The 19276-nt window shown below is 40.0% G+C and overlaps 2 protein-coding genes across 9 annotated transcripts in view; one reads left to right on the top strand and one right to left on the bottom strand.

The window, feature by feature from the left end:
• The window catches only part of CMSS1 (cms1 ribosomal small subunit homolog), a 380724-nt gene that overhangs the window by 293196 nt on the left and 68252 nt on the right, over positions 1–19276 (top strand). Inside the window, exon 1 of one of the 7 annotated variants that reach the window (XM_055085928.1) lies at positions 11160–12015. The exons of 5 other annotated variants lie outside the window; for them this stretch is intronic. The gene's annotated coding sequence lies outside the window, so the exon portion shown is untranslated. Of the gene's footprint in view, positions 1–11159; positions 12016–16598; positions 17370–19276 lie in introns of those variants that run through there. One more of the 7 variants, XM_028494070.2, reaches the window with a different exon arrangement.
• FILIP1L (filamin A interacting protein 1 like) overlaps positions 1–19276 on the bottom strand; it is a 304847-nt gene that overhangs the window by 282459 nt on the left and 3112 nt on the right. The window lies entirely within an intron of this gene.

The raw sequence follows: 19276 nt of genomic DNA, 5'->3' as shown, positions 1-19276 counted from the left end.
GGTCCATCCACCTCACTACAAATAACTCAATTTCGTTGCTTTTTATGGCTGAGTAATATTCCATTGTATGTATGTGCCACATCTTTAACCATTCCTCTGTCGATGGACACTTAGGTTGCTTCCACGTCCTGGCTATTGTAAATAGGAGCATGAGTTTTGTCAAAGCAAAGAATGAGATCTACATCATTAGCCCATCTGAATGCTGAGGAAAACTTCTCTAAAGGAACCGCACAAGTTGTCTCACTGCCACTCCGTGAGAGGCTCTTTGCAGGTGTGCCAATGTGATAGGTCAACTTACCCTGAGAATGTGGTGTCTCCAACCGTCCCCAGACTGGCCTGCTTCATTCCATCCCATGTAGTCTAAAGTATATTTTAAGAAAACTTAGTGTAGAGGTTAAACATTTGCAAAGCACCTAGGGCTTACAAGTAATTTTAACCCATGGTCATTTAGAAAATGCCATTCTCAGAATCCTGTCTTTAAGAGGGGTGTGTGTGTGTGCACGTGTGTTCATGTGTGTCTGCTTCCCTTAAAACCAAATGCTTTAATAAATGAACCCTGTGGAATTTGATTGGAAAGATCTCATGTTTTGTAAGGGAAGAAACACAGTGTGGAAAATTATGTAATAAGGAAAGAGCATCCAGTTTTAAAGATACTTAGCAGTGTATAACTTCTTCCATATTCCCAAGTAGTAAGCATCATAAGTTATTCTGTCACTAGAAGTATAAACATGTTCTGATTTAAGAGCCTGACATGTTTGAAATACATACTGGCTCCTCAATTTTCCAGATAATCCTTGTATTTGAACTCACTTGAGTATCCCAAATTCCTGTTTCTACTGTCTCTGGAAGAGAATAAAAGTAATATTGGAAAACTAACAATTTTCTACCAGGATCATTAGGTACGAGCTAAACTTCTCCTTGTGGACATTTTCCAACATTTCCTTAAGACAGTCTTTTTTCGGTATCTCCTCTCATGAATCAGAGGTATATAGTTCTGATTCCATGTCAGGCCTGAGTAAATATTAATTGAAATTCTGAAGATAGTATGTGTGGTGGTTAAGAGCTCAGGTTCTGGGGCCAGATTCCTCCAGTTAGAATCTTAACTCTTTAATAGCTGTGTATTCTAGGGCAAGTTGCTCAACCTCTCTGGGCTTCATTTGGGCCACATCTGTAAAATGGGGATGAAGATATTAATATGTACCTCATAAGGTTGTTATGAATAGAGGTTCTGAAAAATGTACTCCCAAAATAATTAAGAAAAACTGTATATATCCCCACACATTTTCAAGTTGAAATCTAAAACTTTTCATCATAGGTTTCAAAGCATATTTTTGGTAAGACGTAGAAAGGAGTATAACATGAAATAAGATGAGAATTGGTGTGGCTGAAATCGTTAGCACGATGTGAAAAATTAAGTTTGACCTACCTTGCCAAGTAACTAAAAAAATAAATGGAAAGAAATGAAAAAAGGTATTAATATGTTTTTAGATCTGTATTTGAGTAATTTATCATTCTCAGAAAACATACACATAACATGTGAAAGAATCCACATCCTTTACCTATTCTACTCTGGCTGTTGTTAAGAATTCAGAACATCTCAATATTGACTAAGCTTTACACTTAATACAAATGAGTGTGAGCAAGACAGGACTCTTGCTAATCACAACATGTTTCAGATTCCAGGAAGTTTGTGTACTCCAAAGACAGTGGGGTCAGAGGCAATGAACGATAATATTTGTCTTAGGTGAGGAGTTTGCCTTTTAGTAAAGAGAAAGGACTGATATGAATGCAAGGTGGATTCTCAAGCAGTTAAAAAATAAAGTACAAATGAAAGTTAAGATCTGGAGACTAATTTCCTTAAAATGCCCTTGTATGTGCACATCTTGTAAAATATTTGCTTGCCAAGTACCTCAGTATGAAGACAACTAGTTGATTAAATGAGTCAATAAATGTTAAGCTCTTAGAACATTTCCTGGTATCTAATAAACCCTGAGCAAAAGTAAGTTATTATAACTATTATTATTCTTAGGCTCCTCCTTCAGAAAGAATTACGCCTACTTACTTTGAGTTCCTACCTTCTCCTTAGGACTTATCTGCCTGCATTCAGCATCTTTTAGAATTAATCCACTAAGTATTCGAAAAATGTTACCTCAGTATTAGAATCACAGTGTCACTCTTCTCCTGAGACAGACTCACTCCAGGTATAACTACTGGAACTTTCTGGTCAAATTCCATTTAGTTTGGCTACCCATAAATGTTTTATTCTCCTAGATACACATAATTTTCTCTATGTATGGATCCAGCCTAATGCTAAAGATACCATAAATTGGGAATCTGTGCAATTTCATAATACCTTAATAGATTAGACTGGATAACTGAAGAAATAGAATACTGAAGTGAAAAAATTGAAATGTGAAATTTAAAAAAGAAAAGATAGCTCATTTTAAACTAGACCCGTTAAAATCTCAAAATCAAGACAGGGACCCCTGGCCTAACATATTACCAGGTATTCTGAGTTGGACAGTTTAGGTCATTAGAGTTGAGTTCTGTGCTTGTAGCCAATGTCTTCCTTAATTTTTTAATTATCAAAACAATGAATGTTTATTGTAGAAAAAGTCAGATAATCCAAGAGAAGAAAATAAAAGTCATTGATTCACTGCTACCTACGGGTAAAGATTCTGATACGTATCTTCTAATTTTTTTATGTAAAAAACAAAATATATACTTTTGATTTTTTTAGTTAAATTTCTGACTCTGAGATAATTGTAGATTCACATGCAATTGTAAGAGTGCTATGGAGAAATCCCATGTGTCCTCTACTCGGTGGTAGTATCTTGCAAAACTGTAGTACAGCATCACAACCAGGATGTCAACATTGATGCAATCAACATACGGAACATTTCTTTTACTACAAGGATGATGACCTTTTATAACTACAACCATTTCCCTCCCACCTTCACCACCTCCTTAAATCCTAGCAACCAGTATTCTCTTCTCCATTTCTATAATTTTATTATTTCAAGAATGTTATATAAATGGAATCATATAGTATATAACCTTTTGAGATTGACTTTTCCACCCAGCATAATCTTCTGGAGATTTATCTAGGTTGTTGTGCGTCTAGATAGTTTGTTCCTTTTATTTGCCAAGTAATATTCTATGGCGTGGGTATAACCGTACTACTCACCTTTAAAGGACATTTGCATTGTTTCCAGTTTTTGGCTGTTGCAAATGAAGCTGCCATAAACGTTTGTGTATAACTTGTAGTGTGAACCTAATTTTTCATTTCTCTGGGATAAATGCCCAGAAGTACAATTGCTGGACCATATTTTAGTTTTAAGAAACTGCCAAACTGTTTTCTGGAGTGGCTATACCAATTTACATTCACACCAGCAATGGGAGTGATCTAGTTTCTCTGACTCCTCACCAGCATTTGTTGTTGTCACTATTTTTTAATTTTAGCCATTCAGATTGGTGTGTAGCAATACCTCATTCTGGTTTTAATTTGCATTTCCCTAATGGTTAATGATGTAGAATATCTTTTCATGTGCCTATTTGCCATCTGTCTATCCACTTTGATGAAATGTCTGTTCATGTCTTTTGCCCATTTTCTAATTGGATTGTATGGTTTTTTACTGTTAAATTTTGAGGATTCTTTATATATTCTAGACAGTGGTCCTTTGTTATATGTGCGGTTTGCAAATTTTTTTTTTCAATCTCAAGATTCTTTTCATCCTCTAAAAGGGGTTTTTCACAGAGCAGAAGTTTTTCATTTTGATGAAATCTGATGTATCCATGTTTGCTTTTATGGACTGTGCTTTTGGTATCAAGTGTAGGAACTCTTTGCCTAGTCCTAGATCCCAAAGATTTTCTCTTATTGTTTTTCCTAAGAGTTTTACAGATGTATGTTTTAAGTCCATGATCCATTTTGATTAATTTTTTGTGTAAGGTGGTAGACTTAGGTTGAGGTTCATTTTTTTTCCTCTGGATGTCCCGTTGCTCCAAGACCATTTGTTGAAAAGGCTTATCTTTTTGTTGTTGGTGTTGTTGAATTGCTTTTACACCTTTGTCAAAAATCAGTCAGGCATATCTACATGAGTCTATTTCTGGATTCCCTGTTCTGTTCCATTGATCTATGTGCGTATCCCTCCACCAATACACACAGTCTTGATTACTGTAGCTATATAAATCTTGAAATTAGGTACACTGATACCTCCCACCTTTTTTCTTCTCATTCAACATTGTTTTAGCTTTCTACTTTCTTTACCATCCCATGTAAATTTTAGAATTATCTGGTCTATATGTACAAAGAAAAATGTGCAGAAATTTTGGTCGGAATTGCATTAAACCTGTGTATCAACTGGGGGCAAATCGACATATTTGCTGTGTTAAGTATCCCAATCTGTGAACACAGTATGTATCTCTATTTATTTAGATCTTTGATGTCTTTAATCAGCATTTTGTAGTTTTCAGTGTGCAAGTACTGTACATATTTTGTATCCCTCTCAGTGTCTGGCACAGCAGTACCTTCCTAAGGAAGGTTGAGTTTCATAAAAATCATTGCCGTATACAGGAGTGGAAACTTACCGTGAAAAGAAACCGTTAGCTATAATCCCTTTTTTAAAATGGCTTCCTTAAACTAGGAAAACACTGTAAAGATAGCAAATGACCCAGATAAGAAAGACTTTTCATTCACTACCTGAAACTAGATACTTCACAGTTTGGGATTGTAAATCAGATTTCAGTTAAGAACTTATTGGATTCAGCTGTGTATGGGATGTGGCGTAGAGTGGTTCGGGAAGCCGTTTTTGCTTTGCCAATTGCAGAGCTCATCTTTATATATTAAAAGAGAGTTTTCAAATTTCTGCCAGTGATCATTTTTCATTGGTAACCCAGAGGAGTTTTGAGTTGTCATTTTGTGGGCTTTATTGGGAAGCTTAAATCCAGGATTGAATTAATCAGAGAATGCAAGATTGGGTTTCTGTGTTTTCTAGTTTTGAAATCTACATAATGTTGGTAATAGACTGAACATTTATCATGTTAGTGTTCACACTGGGGCAATGAAATAATATAACATTACATAATTCTTTTAAGAAGATCCCGAGAGTTTAATGTGCAGTTTGAAGGCAGGAGACCGTCGGGAGCACAGAGATGCATATTCCTCTCAGAACTATTCATATGTACACAAGATGAATAAGCTATCATCTTTCCAGATTTTCTCTGAAGTTTTCAAAAGAAACAAATACACAGGGTAAGGAAGGCAAGGAAGAACAGGGCTATTCTTACTGCTGAGATAGTAAGAAAAGCCCCAGCTGGCCTCTAGGTGATACAGAGATATTTGTTGTGGTCTAACCATGTAACCTTGAGTAAGTCATTAGTTCTTCTGAGCCTCATTTCCATATTTATACAGGGGAATTGTATAATGCTTGTGCCTTCCTAAAGCTATAATCAAATAAGATAATGGATAGAGAAGCATATCATAAGCTCTAAAAAACTGTACAAATATACCATGTTATTCATTCCATAAATATTTATTAAACACCTACTGTGTACCAGACACTGTCCTAAGGATAAGGATAAAATAATCAAATAAGATGTGATCTCTATTGGTGAGGAACTAACAGTTCACCAAGGAGAGACAGACCTGGGAACCACTTAAGTACAGTAAAGCATCATAGGGGTGCAGAGGTAGAACATTCCAGGTATAGCTGTGGAACTGGATTGCTGAGATGGAATGTGCAAACTGCTTTTGGAGTTGAGAAACTCTGAAGACACACTATTGTAAAGATCATCTATGTTCAAGTTGAGGCTACCCACAATGGGGAGGGAATTAAGAGGAAAACAGTTTGACCCAGTTGCCAAAGTCCTTATTAAATAGGTGGAATGATGACGAAAAGTCAGTAGGTGGCAGAACTGGGGATTGGACAAGTGTGGCATGGGCAGATGACATTAGCCTCCAGGGAGGGGGATGGCTGGTGATATGAAAATGGCAAGGAATGGCCTGGAAGCAGCACTGGGGAGCCAGGCTTAGGGCTTGGGCTATGGGAGTATGAACAGACTTCTCTTGAGGGGCTGAAAGGGTGTAAGTCCTGGGGGAAGAGCTGGACAACAGGTGGAACAGGAGGAGGGAAGAAGAGTATATGAGAAGGGTAAGCATGTGGGGCTTTCCAATAATAGCAATAGCTGTCATTTATTGAGCACCTAGGATGTGCCAGGTACTGTACTTGGTTGTTTTATACATTTAGTCCTCATAGGATGCTACAAACTAATTACTGTCATCTGGGTTTTACAAGTAAGGGCATAAGGTACAAAGAGGCCACGTGCATCATTTAGGGTCACACAGCAAGTCCACATTAGAATCTCTGAACCCACATCTGCCTGACTGCAAAGCTGTGCTTTTGTACTACTCCACATGTCTTCAGAAAGATTCAGAGAGCACCATGGGAGGGGTTTGGAGGGAAATCAGAGAAGAAGGGAAGAATCCGAGGGAGGAATCAGAGTCATACGGGAATGAAAATACAGCAGATGAGCGGAGTATTGGCCAGAGATGCTTGCATTTTTGCTGGGGGCTGAAAATGCCAGGGCTCTGAGGACTGCAGTCACTGAGACCTCTGGCAGAGTTGAGGCCTAGTGAGGTTAGTGATTGCCTTGCTGCAGGTCCCGGGGGAGCGCTGTTGTGAAGGTGTTCTGATGTCTTTGAAGAGAATTCTCCCAGGCTATTAGCGAAGAGGGTCAGCCTTTTCTGACTCTTCCACTCCTGGTGGGGTAGTCTGAAGAGGCTTAGCTTCCTGTCAGTGGTCAGTCTTTTAGCCCAGATAATGGAGAGCAGAGAAGAAACTGTGGGATGACCTCTCACTTGCATGAAGAGTGGGAGCCAATCAGATATTGGGGTGCTTTGGCCACTTTGTACTTGGGGACCTCTGGAGCTGTGTGGTGCAAGCTGGACTTTTCATTAGACTATGGTGAAAAGCAAACACGTGTATCAGCCTCACCCAGGTGGCAGTTACCAGTTACTGTCCAAGACAGCTTTTTAACAGATTCTGGGGAAGAAAATATTTTTTCCTTCCTCACCATCCTGGCACAGCTAAATGTCCTACCTTCCTTTACTAGGGGACAGTTAATGCTACATCTGAAACAGCAATTCCCCATGCCCCTTGAAGAAAGGTAGTACGTTGACTGTGGGCACAGGCCAGGACCCGAGACATTTCTGGAAGCAAGCTTTGATGCTTGAGAGCAGTAGCAGTCCAGCTCTGCAGCCAGGTAAGAGTGGCCTCAGGTGAGGGAGATCAGGTTAGAAGAAGCAAAGAAAAGGCAGAGGATGAGTAAGTAACTGAAGAAAAGTTATGACTCTCACGACCTTGCTTTCAGTTAAGTGCTTCCACTGGAATTCTTGATTGTGGTAAAAATAAATATGCCCTTCAAAGTAACACATGTGCCGTCTGATCCAGTTCATCACAGGAGGGGTTGGGACAGTGAGAGAATAAAGAAATGCCCGCAGGAAGGGGATAATAAGGAAAGAGAAGTGGAAGTAGCCTTAAAAGCCTGTGCTTTGCATAGAATGCTTGCAGAATTCTGCTTCTTCACAGGTGGAAGGTTTTCTTTTTCCCTTGAATCATGCCAGCACTTTATCTGTACCTCTGTTGTGACATTTTTCATATTCTACACTGTTTTATAGTTTTTAGGTTTTTTCTACTTCTACCAAACTGGTAATTCTACCCCCCACAGTGCTTTGCATTCAGTAGCTACTCAGTGTTCGACTGAAAGAACGAACCCCAGGACACAGTGGTTCCTCTGAATTTGTTAGCTCTTTACTTGGCCACCAAAGATGACACTTCGCAAAGCCAGCTTTCTCCTTTTTCTGGGATCAGGGACTAAATTATATAAGAAGTGTTCTCTAATGCTTTGAATGTGTAGGAGAGCTATTTTCTCTTTCGGGAATGTTGCTAAGCCCTCTCTTCAAAAATAGCCTTTCCATCTACGCCCAAGCTCTTGTCAGGGCAGAGCTGATTGGCAAGGGTAGTTCAAAGGAGAAAGCAATGTAATGCGTTCTGCTCACGGCGGCGCAGGTGCCAGTGGAGGAGGAAAATGTGTGTGGTTGAGGTTCGGGATGCCAAGTGCTATAAAAATGGAGCCAACCAACTGACCAGGGTGCATAGATCTATATTTTGGGAAATACCTTCCCCGACCTTTGTAGATTCCTTTCTATATTCCTGTGCACTCTGGGATCCCAGGCTAGGAGTCTTCAAAAAGCAGCTGGTGATTAGAAATCTCACTGTATAAGCAGGGTAAGTGGCCCTTTAAGAGGGGGGCCCCACTTAGGGGCTTCCCTGGTGGCGCAGTGGTTGCGCGTCCGCCTGCCGATGCAGGGGAACCGGGTTCGCGCCCCGGTCTGGGAGGATCCCACATGCCGCGGAGCGGCTGGGCCCGTGAGCCATGGCCGCTGGGCCTGCGCGTCCGGAGCCTGTGCTCCTCAAAGGGAGAGGCCACAACAGAGGGAGGCCCGCATACCACAAAAAAAAAAGAGGGGCCCGCTTAGACCGTGGAGATGGCAGAAGCTCAGAACGGCCAGAGCAGAGGGAACGGGGAGAACCAGCCAGAAACACATGTGGAACCCTGAGTCCTGAGCAGAGCAGCTCCTTTCTGAAGGCTGCTGTCGCTCCTTTGGGAACTGCTACGCACATATTGACAGGGAACCAAATCAGTGACAGGATAGCCATTTTAATGTTTGCAAAATCTACCCTAAGCATGAGTCCCTCTGTGTAACTAAATATCTAGAGTCTTTAGGGGTTTTTTTCCTCAAATCTTGAGTCTGACCTTCCTTGGAAAGTTGGAAGTACTGATCGGGCAGGTAACAGCAATCATTCTGAATGTCGAGCAAAAAGGAGGCATAAGCAGTGAAGGACCAAAGTTGGGATGGGGAGATGCATGTTGGCTGCCGGCATGGACTGTTCTTAGGAGTTCTAGAATGGTCACTTCCAGTGGCTATTACAAAATGTCTCCTGGAAAATTTAAACAGGAAAACATTTGGGTTTGGCCTGCCTGGCTTTGCAATAAGCATGTTTGTCCAGATAACAAATTGTTGCACTAAAATGGATCTGTCTCGTCTAAGATGCCTGAAGAAAAGCATCTTTGTACCCTATGTGTTCAAGGCATTATCAATGATCTTTACATAAAGATCAACCCCTGTTTATAAAAGCCATGAGCAGGACCCTGCCAAGATTCCCACAGTTTGTTTAATCAGCTGCATTAATGCAGAGGTTTTCGATTAGTAGAAATGTCCATTTGTACCCCTTATTTGCTTATAGGCCCAGAGGCCAAGTCACCAAATTGGGGCTCCCAGTCATCCTCTGCGAAGAGCTGGCTTCTCACTTCCCTGCCGTGAAGATCACTGCTGTCTGTGTGTGTCTGGGTAGGAGAGGGCAGGCTCCAGTGAAGGTAGCCTCTCTGCCCATCCCACCACCAGTCCTGCCAAGTTGCAAGGGGGGCGCTGCATAGAAGCTGGCTCAGGCAGCTTCTGACCTTCTGGACCGGTTGGAGGCCCCTTCGCTGAATGGCCCACCCTGACCTCTGCCCGAAGCAAGAGACAGAAGACCAAGATGACATAGCTGTGGTCACACAAAGCCCGTTAACTACATCGGCTGTCTTTGTTTATTCAGGAACTCTGAACTTCTTTTTTTAACAAGAAGTTTGAACCACATTTTGTTTGAGATATTCCAGAGAGATGTAGCAATGTAGTTTCCTTTTTTTTTGCTGTACGCGGGCCTCTCACTGTTGTGGCCTCTCCCGTTGCAGAGCACAGGCTCGGGACTAGCAGGCTCAGCGGCCATGGCCCATGGCCCAGCCGCTCCGCGGCATGTGGGATCCTCCCAGACCGGGGCACGAACCCGTGTCCCCTGCATTGGCAGGCGGACTCTCAACCACTGTGCCACCAGGGAAGCCCATGTAGTTTCCCTTTTATAAACTTTTAAACAAAACTGTTAGCGGTTCACAACTTTGTTTAAAGGACAATGGCTTGGAGCAGAGGCCAGTCTTCTCAAGACCCAGAGGCCAGTGACCAAGGCAGAGAAGAATCTAGTGCAGAGCTGGCTGACCAAGGCCTGCATTGAGGGCCTCTTCCCACTTTTCAGGAATGGCAGTGAGTTTGGCCCTGTTGCTTTGGTGATTTACATCAATGCCCTCAGCTTGCTAACTCTCCTCAAGTGGAAGAGAAGTTCAGGAAAACTGAGGATGAAAACAATCACTTCTGTTATTTTTCCTTTACCTCAGAGACTGAGCCACTGTTTTTTAGCATAGCTAGTTCACTGCCCAGCCTCTTGCATCCTTGTTTCTTCCCTTTCATGTTTTCTGCTTCCGTCATCATTTCTCTCTGTCACAGCCAAAACCTCACCTGTGCTTTCACTCTAATATTTTTATTAAAATATCTGCCTTGGGCTTCCCTGGTGGCGCAGTGGTTGAGAGTCCGCCTGCCGATGCAGGGGACACGGGTTCGTGCCCCGGTCCGGGAAGATCCCACGTGCCGCGGAGCGGCTGGGCCGGTGAGCCATGGCCGCTGAGCCTGCGCGTCCGGAGCCTGTGCTCCGCAACGGGAGAGGCCACAGCAGTGAGAGGCCCGCGTACCGCAAAAAAAAAAAAAAAAATCTGCCTTTACCTAACTTTTTCCTCATGAGATAATTTATGTTTATAGGACACCTCATTTATGAGTTTTTTTCCTGCTATAATTGGCTATAGCTATTACTCTTTTAGCCTTTTCTTGGCATGTCCACAAGAACATTTAACAAGTATTGTTTAAGTCTCATAAACATTCCTCTAAAAGTACACAAATATTTATGCCTATATCAATTTTTCTAGACTTTTTACAAAGCTGATTTAGTAGATAATGTATTCTCCAACCAAAGATTAAAATTGAAATAGCCCATAATTGGAGCTGACCAATAATGTAGATTTGGGGTTGGCAACATTCAGTTTCCAAGTACATAAAACACATATGAATTACAGGAATTTAGTTTAGTAACATCCTTTTTTACATGTGTTTTTGAAAACTCACTTTACTCTCCAGGAAGGCATTTCTTTTGGATCAATTACAATTTCTATTTAACTTCACAGCTTACGAGTAAGACTGTGAGTAAAATATTAACAAATTCTGGGGCAAAGGTAATTCCAAGAAGACTCAGTAATCATTGAAAAGGGTAGTTAAAGAGCTGTATGATTAACCATTTTTAATGTAAAACAAAGCATTTCTCATGTATCCTTTAAGCAATACTGACAAGGTATTTCCTGGAGATTAATGATGGTCTGAGTTAATGGGCTGTGAGGGAAGGTCATTAATCCTTACGCAGAGGTAGTTTGGAAAGTAGGAAAGAAAAACAACTGCTAGGTCAAGATGATACAATCCCAGGAGATGTTTCAGATTAGTTACCTTTGCAGAAGCCGATACTTAACTACTGTTCTCACCCCCACCTTCTCCACAAACAAAACCCTTTTTAATCAGTGAGCTTCCTCTTCTAGCTCTTTCTCACATAAAACTCATCTTGGAAGTCATTTGTTTTCACGTAGCTTCTCGCCATCAGACTCATTTTTTGGTGTGAACAGAGTTGTGCTTGGGAGTCTAGAAACAAGGCAGTCAGAATATACTTCCTATGGTTTCAATTAAATAACACATCTATGTGTGCTAGGCATAAGATATGCAGGAAATATGAAATTACTGTCAGTGATAGGCTGGGGTTAATGGAACAGTCAGACCTGAACACCTCCTCAGTAAATCAGAAGAGATTGATTCATCATAAGGACACAGAAACAAGTCAGGACAGTCAGGATACCATTACAAGCAGAAGTGCATGCTTCCAGACTGCAGAATACCACCAGAGATGTACACTTGTTGATGATGTCTGACTTTGTGGAATCTCATTCCTCCTCCAGGCCAGTCTAGGCTGCACCCATTCTGCAAGTCTGCTAATCTGGATCTGTTTCAACAATCCTCCCATCTGGACAGATTTACTAATCTCAGGATTAAGCAAGGTACAGTAGGACCTCTGGGGCAAGGACTCTGGTGGAGATAGTGAGAAACAGTGGCAGAGGATCTAGAGCTACCTGGTGGAGGATTGTTCCAAGAATCCCTACTTTGGCTTTTTACCCAAAGAACAGTTGAGACCTAGAGAATGATCACTTAGTTTAGAAAAAAAAAGAAAAAAAGGTCTGCCTTCATGCATGGGCATCATCTTCTGTAACTGTGTGTCCTTGTGAGAGTTTTAGATTCAGAAGCTTGTACCCTACCCTGTGCTAGGGCATGTTGCTCACCTTCCTACTGGGAATGCGAACTCCCTTTGGAATCCTTTCCATGAGTTAAATGCCATCTGATTCACTCAAGTGGTGTTTGACTGGCTGTTCCACTAATCCCGGGCTAATACTCTGATCCCTATAGTATGTTTTCACATTTTTGGAAATTTTAAAATACCAGAGGTTATTTTGCTGTTTAAAAAAACTGCTGAAGATTAATAAGATAGCAGAAATATGCTAAAGGAAACACTAAGGAAAATGTTTTCAGTTCGCTAGGGCAATGGATTGAAATGCAAAAGCCCCACTAAAATGGTGATGGGCATTTTGCCACTAACGTGTATCTGATCTAACCCTGAAAGCATTAAGTTCTTATGGATTTTGGGACAGAGCCAAGAGAAGTAAATTTGTAGCTACCAGTTCACACTGAACTACTGTTTTAGTGCTGCAAGTACAGGTGAAAATTTTTATTTTCTTCCATACTGCTTAAAAAAAATTCCTTGTTTATATACAGATTAGTTCCAGTAGACCTAGATGAACTTTTTGAGTTCTTTTCTCAACTGAAATTGCCTTTTACAAATGAACTATCCAGGTGTGGATGGGAACATAATAATAGAATTACGTGCTGAAATAACTTAGATTATTTTGGTCATGATTGCAGTTTTATGATGCCATCTGGGGAAATTACTAAGTGCATGTGAATTTGAGGTAAACTAAAGTTTTTCTCCCTTCAGTAGCCATTATGGCCTCTTTTGGCACTTTTTTGGTATTGGAATTTGCTGGTTACTTTGCTTACTTTAAGAGTGATGGATCCACAACTCTGTCATGGTTTGAACTGGAGCTTTCCTTCTTCACAGTTGGCAGGTATTAATGCATCAGGACAGTCTGTCTGAAACCTGACCTAACCACTTAACAGTAAAATAGTTAAACTTGCTATTTTGTGTGTACAAATGCTGTCTTTCCAAATTAGGAAAGAAGATATAAAACCCTGTGGAAGTGCCTTGTTTTAAAAGGAGTAATTTAATGCTCTACCATTAACATTCTCCCAAGGTACTGTTACATAAATAATTACTGGTACACAGGAAGAGTCATTTCCCATTCTGGAATAATTTGCACACATTAAGAATTTCATTGTCTCCTCAAAATCCTCTGGGCTGTGGGCCCATAAATTATCACATTTTGATGGAACTTCCATTACTCGATCTAAATTTTATGGGAGAAGAGAGAAAAGAATTGCAAAAAAAAAAAATAATAATAGTGACTTGCTATGACTAGAGAATTCTCAAGGAAGGGAAAAGGATATTCCTACTTAATTTAACATAGGTCAAAGAAATTTGTGGTTTACTTTTAATAATCAACTTTCTGGAATTTTTTTTATGCCAAAACCACAAAATTTTGCATTTTAAACTCACACCTGTCTGGGGCATATAGTGTCTAAAGCAGTGGTTCTTAGGATCCCAAAGAAAACACATCACTCAAATGCCAGTTCCCTTGGTTTCTAGGTGACATTTCTAGCCCAAGACTTCTTAATTTGGTCCAAGGGATCCAAATTTTGTGTCCCTGTGTATCCTGGGTCTTGTAACATTTATCAGCTTCTCAGAAAGACCTGACATACCACACTTTCAAGACTGAATTTTGTTAGACCCAATCCATAACACCATGGTGGGAGTTTTCTGTATTATTAATAATGATAACAATATCTCCTGATTACTGAGCACTTATTATTTGCCACTAACTGTACTTAACCCTTTATATTTCTCATTTATTGTTCCCCAAAACGCAAGTACAATTATTATCTCCATTTTATGACTGAGGAAACTTGAACTTTGAGAGGTTAAGTAACTTTTTGAAGACCACACAGAATTAGAATTAAAACCCATGATGCCATCTGGAAAAATCCATGCTCTTAAGCATTATGCATTATGATAATGAGTACATCCATTTACTGGTTTAGTACTAACTGGGATTTTGTTTGATATTGATATATTCAGTTCAGAGAGCCCTCACTCTGTTCTAATGGTTCGGCGTGACTCCTTATCTAGATGTTACTGTATAATTCTGAGATCAAAATTGGGTTGCCTGGCATTTGCTTGTTACAAAAATAAGTAAACAAATGGACAAGTATATGCTCCTTCCAAATATGGCCTGAGTCATCTTCTTTTGTGATACCCTCCCATATTGAGTATAGGCTGTGGTGGGGCAGCAGTGGTGTCTGTTGGTTTTGACAGATATTGAACATGCAATAATGTCTCTGTTACTAAAATCAGCTAATATTCCCTTGTAATTGTATATTTCTCAGGCAACTATGTATATTTGGAGGCAGCTACTTGAAGTTTTCTGCGTGGTTTTTTTGCCTGGTGGCTTTTTACATTAGTGCAATTTTGATAGGCATTGTTACACAAGAGTAGAGAGTTGAATTTCTGTAGGTTGATCATTTTTAACTATCTCAGAAAAACAGGCATATTTCTCTGTCACTAACTAGTTCTAAGACCTTGGGAAAACTTCCTCAGGCTTCAGTTATTCGTCTGTGAAATGAGAGGAGCAGACCATATCAGTTATTTTCTAAGGATTCTTTTTTCTTTGTTTATTTTAGTACCCTAAAATTTCTTTATTTTTTTTCACTGAAAATCTATGATAATGAATACATCCATTTAGTGGTTTAGTTCTAACTGGGATTTTGTTTGATATTGGTATATTCAGTTCAGAGAGCCCTCACTCTGTTCTTACTCTGTTCTAGTGGTTCGGCAGACTTGTATGCTTTGTGCACTATTTCCCCTTGAACTTGTGTGAGCACATATATGTTGCCCTTGTAAAATCTTAAACAAAAGATATAACTATGGAATACCTGAATAATCTTGGAGTCTTGGTTTTGGTTGTTTTCCTGGGAAGCTGGGCCAATTCATTGGGAAACTTGAACTTCCCAAGCTTCCAGATGACACTTTGTTATTGTGCCTTCGGGTCTCCTCTTGTGTTAGGAAGGGTGAAACTCCATAAACAGATGAATCTTGTGACCAAACTTCTCCCCCCATCTCCCTAAACAAGGAGTCTGCCATGTATACAGCGCACCAGACTGAGAATTGGGGCACTTGGTTTCTATACCCCAGTCCTCTACAGCAATAAGCCTCTGTAATTTGATCATTTCAGGTATGTGTTCTCCATTTAGGGTGAACCACTACCCTGGTTTTCCCAGGACCGTCCTGATTTTGGCACTGAAAGTCCTGAAGCCTGGGAAATCCCTCAGTCCCAGGTGCACCTGGACAATTGGTTACCATACCTCCTTTATTTTTCCAGAACTGGATCCAAGCAGCAGATTCCAGCACTTCTGCTTTGTTGAATCTCCTGAAGAGTACAAATGTATCTTTTAAACTAAGAGATTGGGCAACCCTGGTTCAGATTCGTAGATGTGTGGTGGACCATTAGAGATACAGAATTTCAACAGACCAAGGAAGACCTGTATAAATTTTAGAGGAATTTACAGATACTTAGCTTAAAAGATTTTTAAAAGAAAGAATTTTCTGTTTTATGTTGCCTTCATTCTTGTTTCAACTCTATCTCTTCAGGGAGGGTGGTGAGGTATCTTAGAGGATACCCTTCTCTGATTGTCAAAGTTCAAGTGGTAAATCACCATTTGCTATCATCAGACAATCCTAAATGTCCCTAATATACAAAGGTGTCCTTGTCAGCAATATTCCAAGCATAATAAGTAGAATATAGGGTTAGATTAATGGGCACTAGCACAAATAGTTATGTATTATCCTAACTCTAGCCAAATGATTTTATTTATTCTTTCATACTTTTAGCCAAAGTTTGCCAAATAAGAATTGTGATGGGAAATATTAGTGATTTTTTTAAAAATCCAAGTTCTAAATTCTATTAATTTTATTTAAGAAACAAGTCTCCATCTCGATTCCATGATTTTTCTCCCCAATATGAAGTTATTTTTGCACTGGTTGGGGGGAAATACACTAATAAGTTTTTAAATTCTGAACTACTAACTGCATCTGCTTAGGATCTAAAACTGAAATGGAAAACACAAGGCTTAACCCCACATGCTCCCTGATCAAATGCAAAAGTTCTTAAAATAGCTACACGTGAAGATGTTTGGAGCAGCTGAAAACTAAGGCGCTGGTGTCCCTAGTCACAACCTGGCAGTTTAATACCATGGCTCAGAGGCAGCTGCCTCTGTCTTTCTGTTTCAGGGCCTGGAGCAGCAGCTCCTAGAAGAAGCACAGGAGCAGCCTCTGCTTTATCCACACTCCTATCCTCCCCTGAATTCTACGTTCCTAGTCAAAGGATCCACCCTAGATCTGTCTGGGAGATCTAAGACATTCTTTCCAAGCCCTGAGAGAAAAGTAGCTGAAAGCTTCCAAACAATTACCATAAACCTTGAATAGGCACAAAACAAATTCCAGGAAAAAATGTAAGGAAGAAATAAAGTGCATGCGATTGATCATAGCTAATAGTAACAGACAGTACTAGCTATGAGTGGTGCCCTACACACTGTTACCTTCAGTATCTCAGCTGCCAGCAAATCAGTTTACTCTCTTAAAATCCACCAGGAAGACCTTCTTCACTCACTCAAGACTGGTCTGTTCAGCTCTGCCTATCTTGATATAGCTCTCAGTTAACTGATATATCTCAGTTGATATAGCTCTCAGGTTACCATTTTCCCCCATATAAAATTTTTTCCTGTGATATTTTCTCTTACCAATGATAAACTGCTTCTCTCAAGGGCCCACTTATGCTTCCAGCCCAGCAGGATCTGGGCTGGGTGGACAATTGGTCTAATCTGATTTGACAGCTTTTTATGTTGCCAGGCTTTTGGTACTAACCAGCAGTTTAAAATTCCATTTGCATTCACATGTAGGTGAGTATACTATTATACTATCCCGTTCCCTTCCTAAAAAGAAGAAAAAAGCAGTAGCTTATATCTCTTTTAGAAACTAAACTGATATTTTTGAGGGCCAGAGGAAAGAACTGTAGGGTGAGTATGTAGAAGGGAACGGAGGCAGGAAGAGGATAGGGTGTGGGGAGGCCTGAAACTCTCCTATCGTCATTTCCCAGTTGGCTGCTCCCACCTTCAAACGGTAGTCCAAACTGTGAGTACTTATGTTGAAAACTCAGAATTTTTCTAGTCCTTCATTTGAGAAATTACTTAATGAGACTGTGCATTAGAGAGAACATCAGCTGGGCTGGTCCCTTAAAGGTCTAAAACTTAGTTTTTCCATCTGCTGAACAGGGAATAATACCTGCTTTCCTATCACTCTGGGTCACCTTAGGATCAAGTGAGTGACAGTGATGGATATTCGAATTCTGTAAACAATGTAGGACACCTCCTAGGTGTAAAATGACACTGTTGTTAGGATTGATGCCATTATACAAAGTTTCCTCAACCAAGATGAGAAACACAGTATTCTGCTCTTTTAGTTGTAGCCTCCGGTCAGACAGATTAGACAGAAACATCTTGAACTTTCGTCAGATTTGAGACCCAGATAGCTATGAGGCTATAATACAAATTTTGCTCTAATGTCCTCCTTAGGGACTTCTTATCCGACCCAATTCTGAAGGAGCAAACTATCAGTATGTGAGCCTATTGTCTGACATCTGTATTTAGAACAGAAATGTCAACGTCCCTCAAAGAAGACTCAAGTATTTGCACTAAAATGTATATTCCAATCCGATTATTTGGCCCCTGGAATTGTCCCCCTATCTTGCAGACGCTAAATAAACTATTTTAAGTAGGAAAAAAAATTTTCTGGCCTTTTAATTAGAAATAAAGTTGAAAATACCATGGTAAACAACATGAACAATATAAAGGTTCAAATCATTAATAATCAGCCCCTCCGTGAAGATTTCTACACTCAGAACATGTAGAAACCATGTTTGCCCCACTCACTGCTGTATCCCCGGTAACCCAGCACGTAGTAGGCACTCTAAGCATTTGTTGAATGAATGAATAAATGAGCAAACTAATTAAGCCCTTTTACTATAGAAGTGTTCTACCTAATTATAATGAAACAAAAAAAAGTTATTCTGTGCTCAGTATGAATGGCTATTAAATGCTGGTGGCCACTAGTTCTGTCCTAAGGCAAATAAAAGTAACTAACATTTTTTTCTTCAAATATTTTTTAATGTAACATACTGAAGAGGCGAGGCATGTATTTCAGCAGTAATGAAAATTTTCTTTTACGTTAAGACAAGGAATAACATGGACTCTATTCTGAAGAATACAGGGCCCTTTACTTTTGTTTTTCCCTATTCCTGGACCTGCCAAACTCTTGGCACATTGCAACGTCTGTCTCGTACAATAGGCAAATGGATCATCATTTTGAAGCTACAATAACATATCTCCATCTCCAATGACAGTGCCACTACCTGAGACCAATTCTTGGCTAACAGATTTTTTACTTCAATAACAAAAAAGTTTAAGCAAAAAACACAACTAGATATGAACTTTAACATAAGCTAAACTCTTTTTAAAAAAATTTTTTGCACTTCTTTGCTTATAATCAATACTTTCCTTCATCGCAGAATTTTTACAGAGTATTTTTGCATTGGTTATCGTAAGAACCCAAACTCTACATTGCTTTGGGAAATTACCTGGAAAACTCTTCCAAGAGTAGACCTGTCGTAATTGCCCTACATATTTGTCTTAAAGAAGTAGAAATAGCCCATGAATATTATTGCTGCTATTTTTCAATAGCAAAGAGTTCTTGAAGTGTTTATGCTGATTTTTTTTAATTAATTAATTTATTTATTTTTATTTTTGGCTGTGTTGGGTCTTCGTTTCTGTGCGAGGGCTTTCTCTAGTTGCGGCAAGCGGGGGCCACTTTTTTTTTTTAACATCTTTATTGGAGTATAATTGCTTTACAATGGTGTGTTAGTTTCTGCTTTATAACAAAGTGAATCAGTTCTACATATACATAAGTTCCCATATCTCTTCCCTCTTGCGTCTCCCTCCCTCCCACCCTCCCTATCCCACCCCTCTAGGTGGTCACAAAGCACC

The sequence above is a fragment of the Physeter macrocephalus genome, chromosome 1 (assembly GCF_002837175.3).
Source record: "Physeter macrocephalus isolate SW-GA chromosome 1, ASM283717v5, whole genome shotgun sequence".
Lineage (NCBI taxonomy): Eukaryota > Metazoa > Chordata > Mammalia > Artiodactyla > Physeteridae > Physeter > Physeter macrocephalus.
Note: the sequence above shows the minus strand (reverse complement) of the source record. Positions and strands in the feature narration are given on the sequence as shown.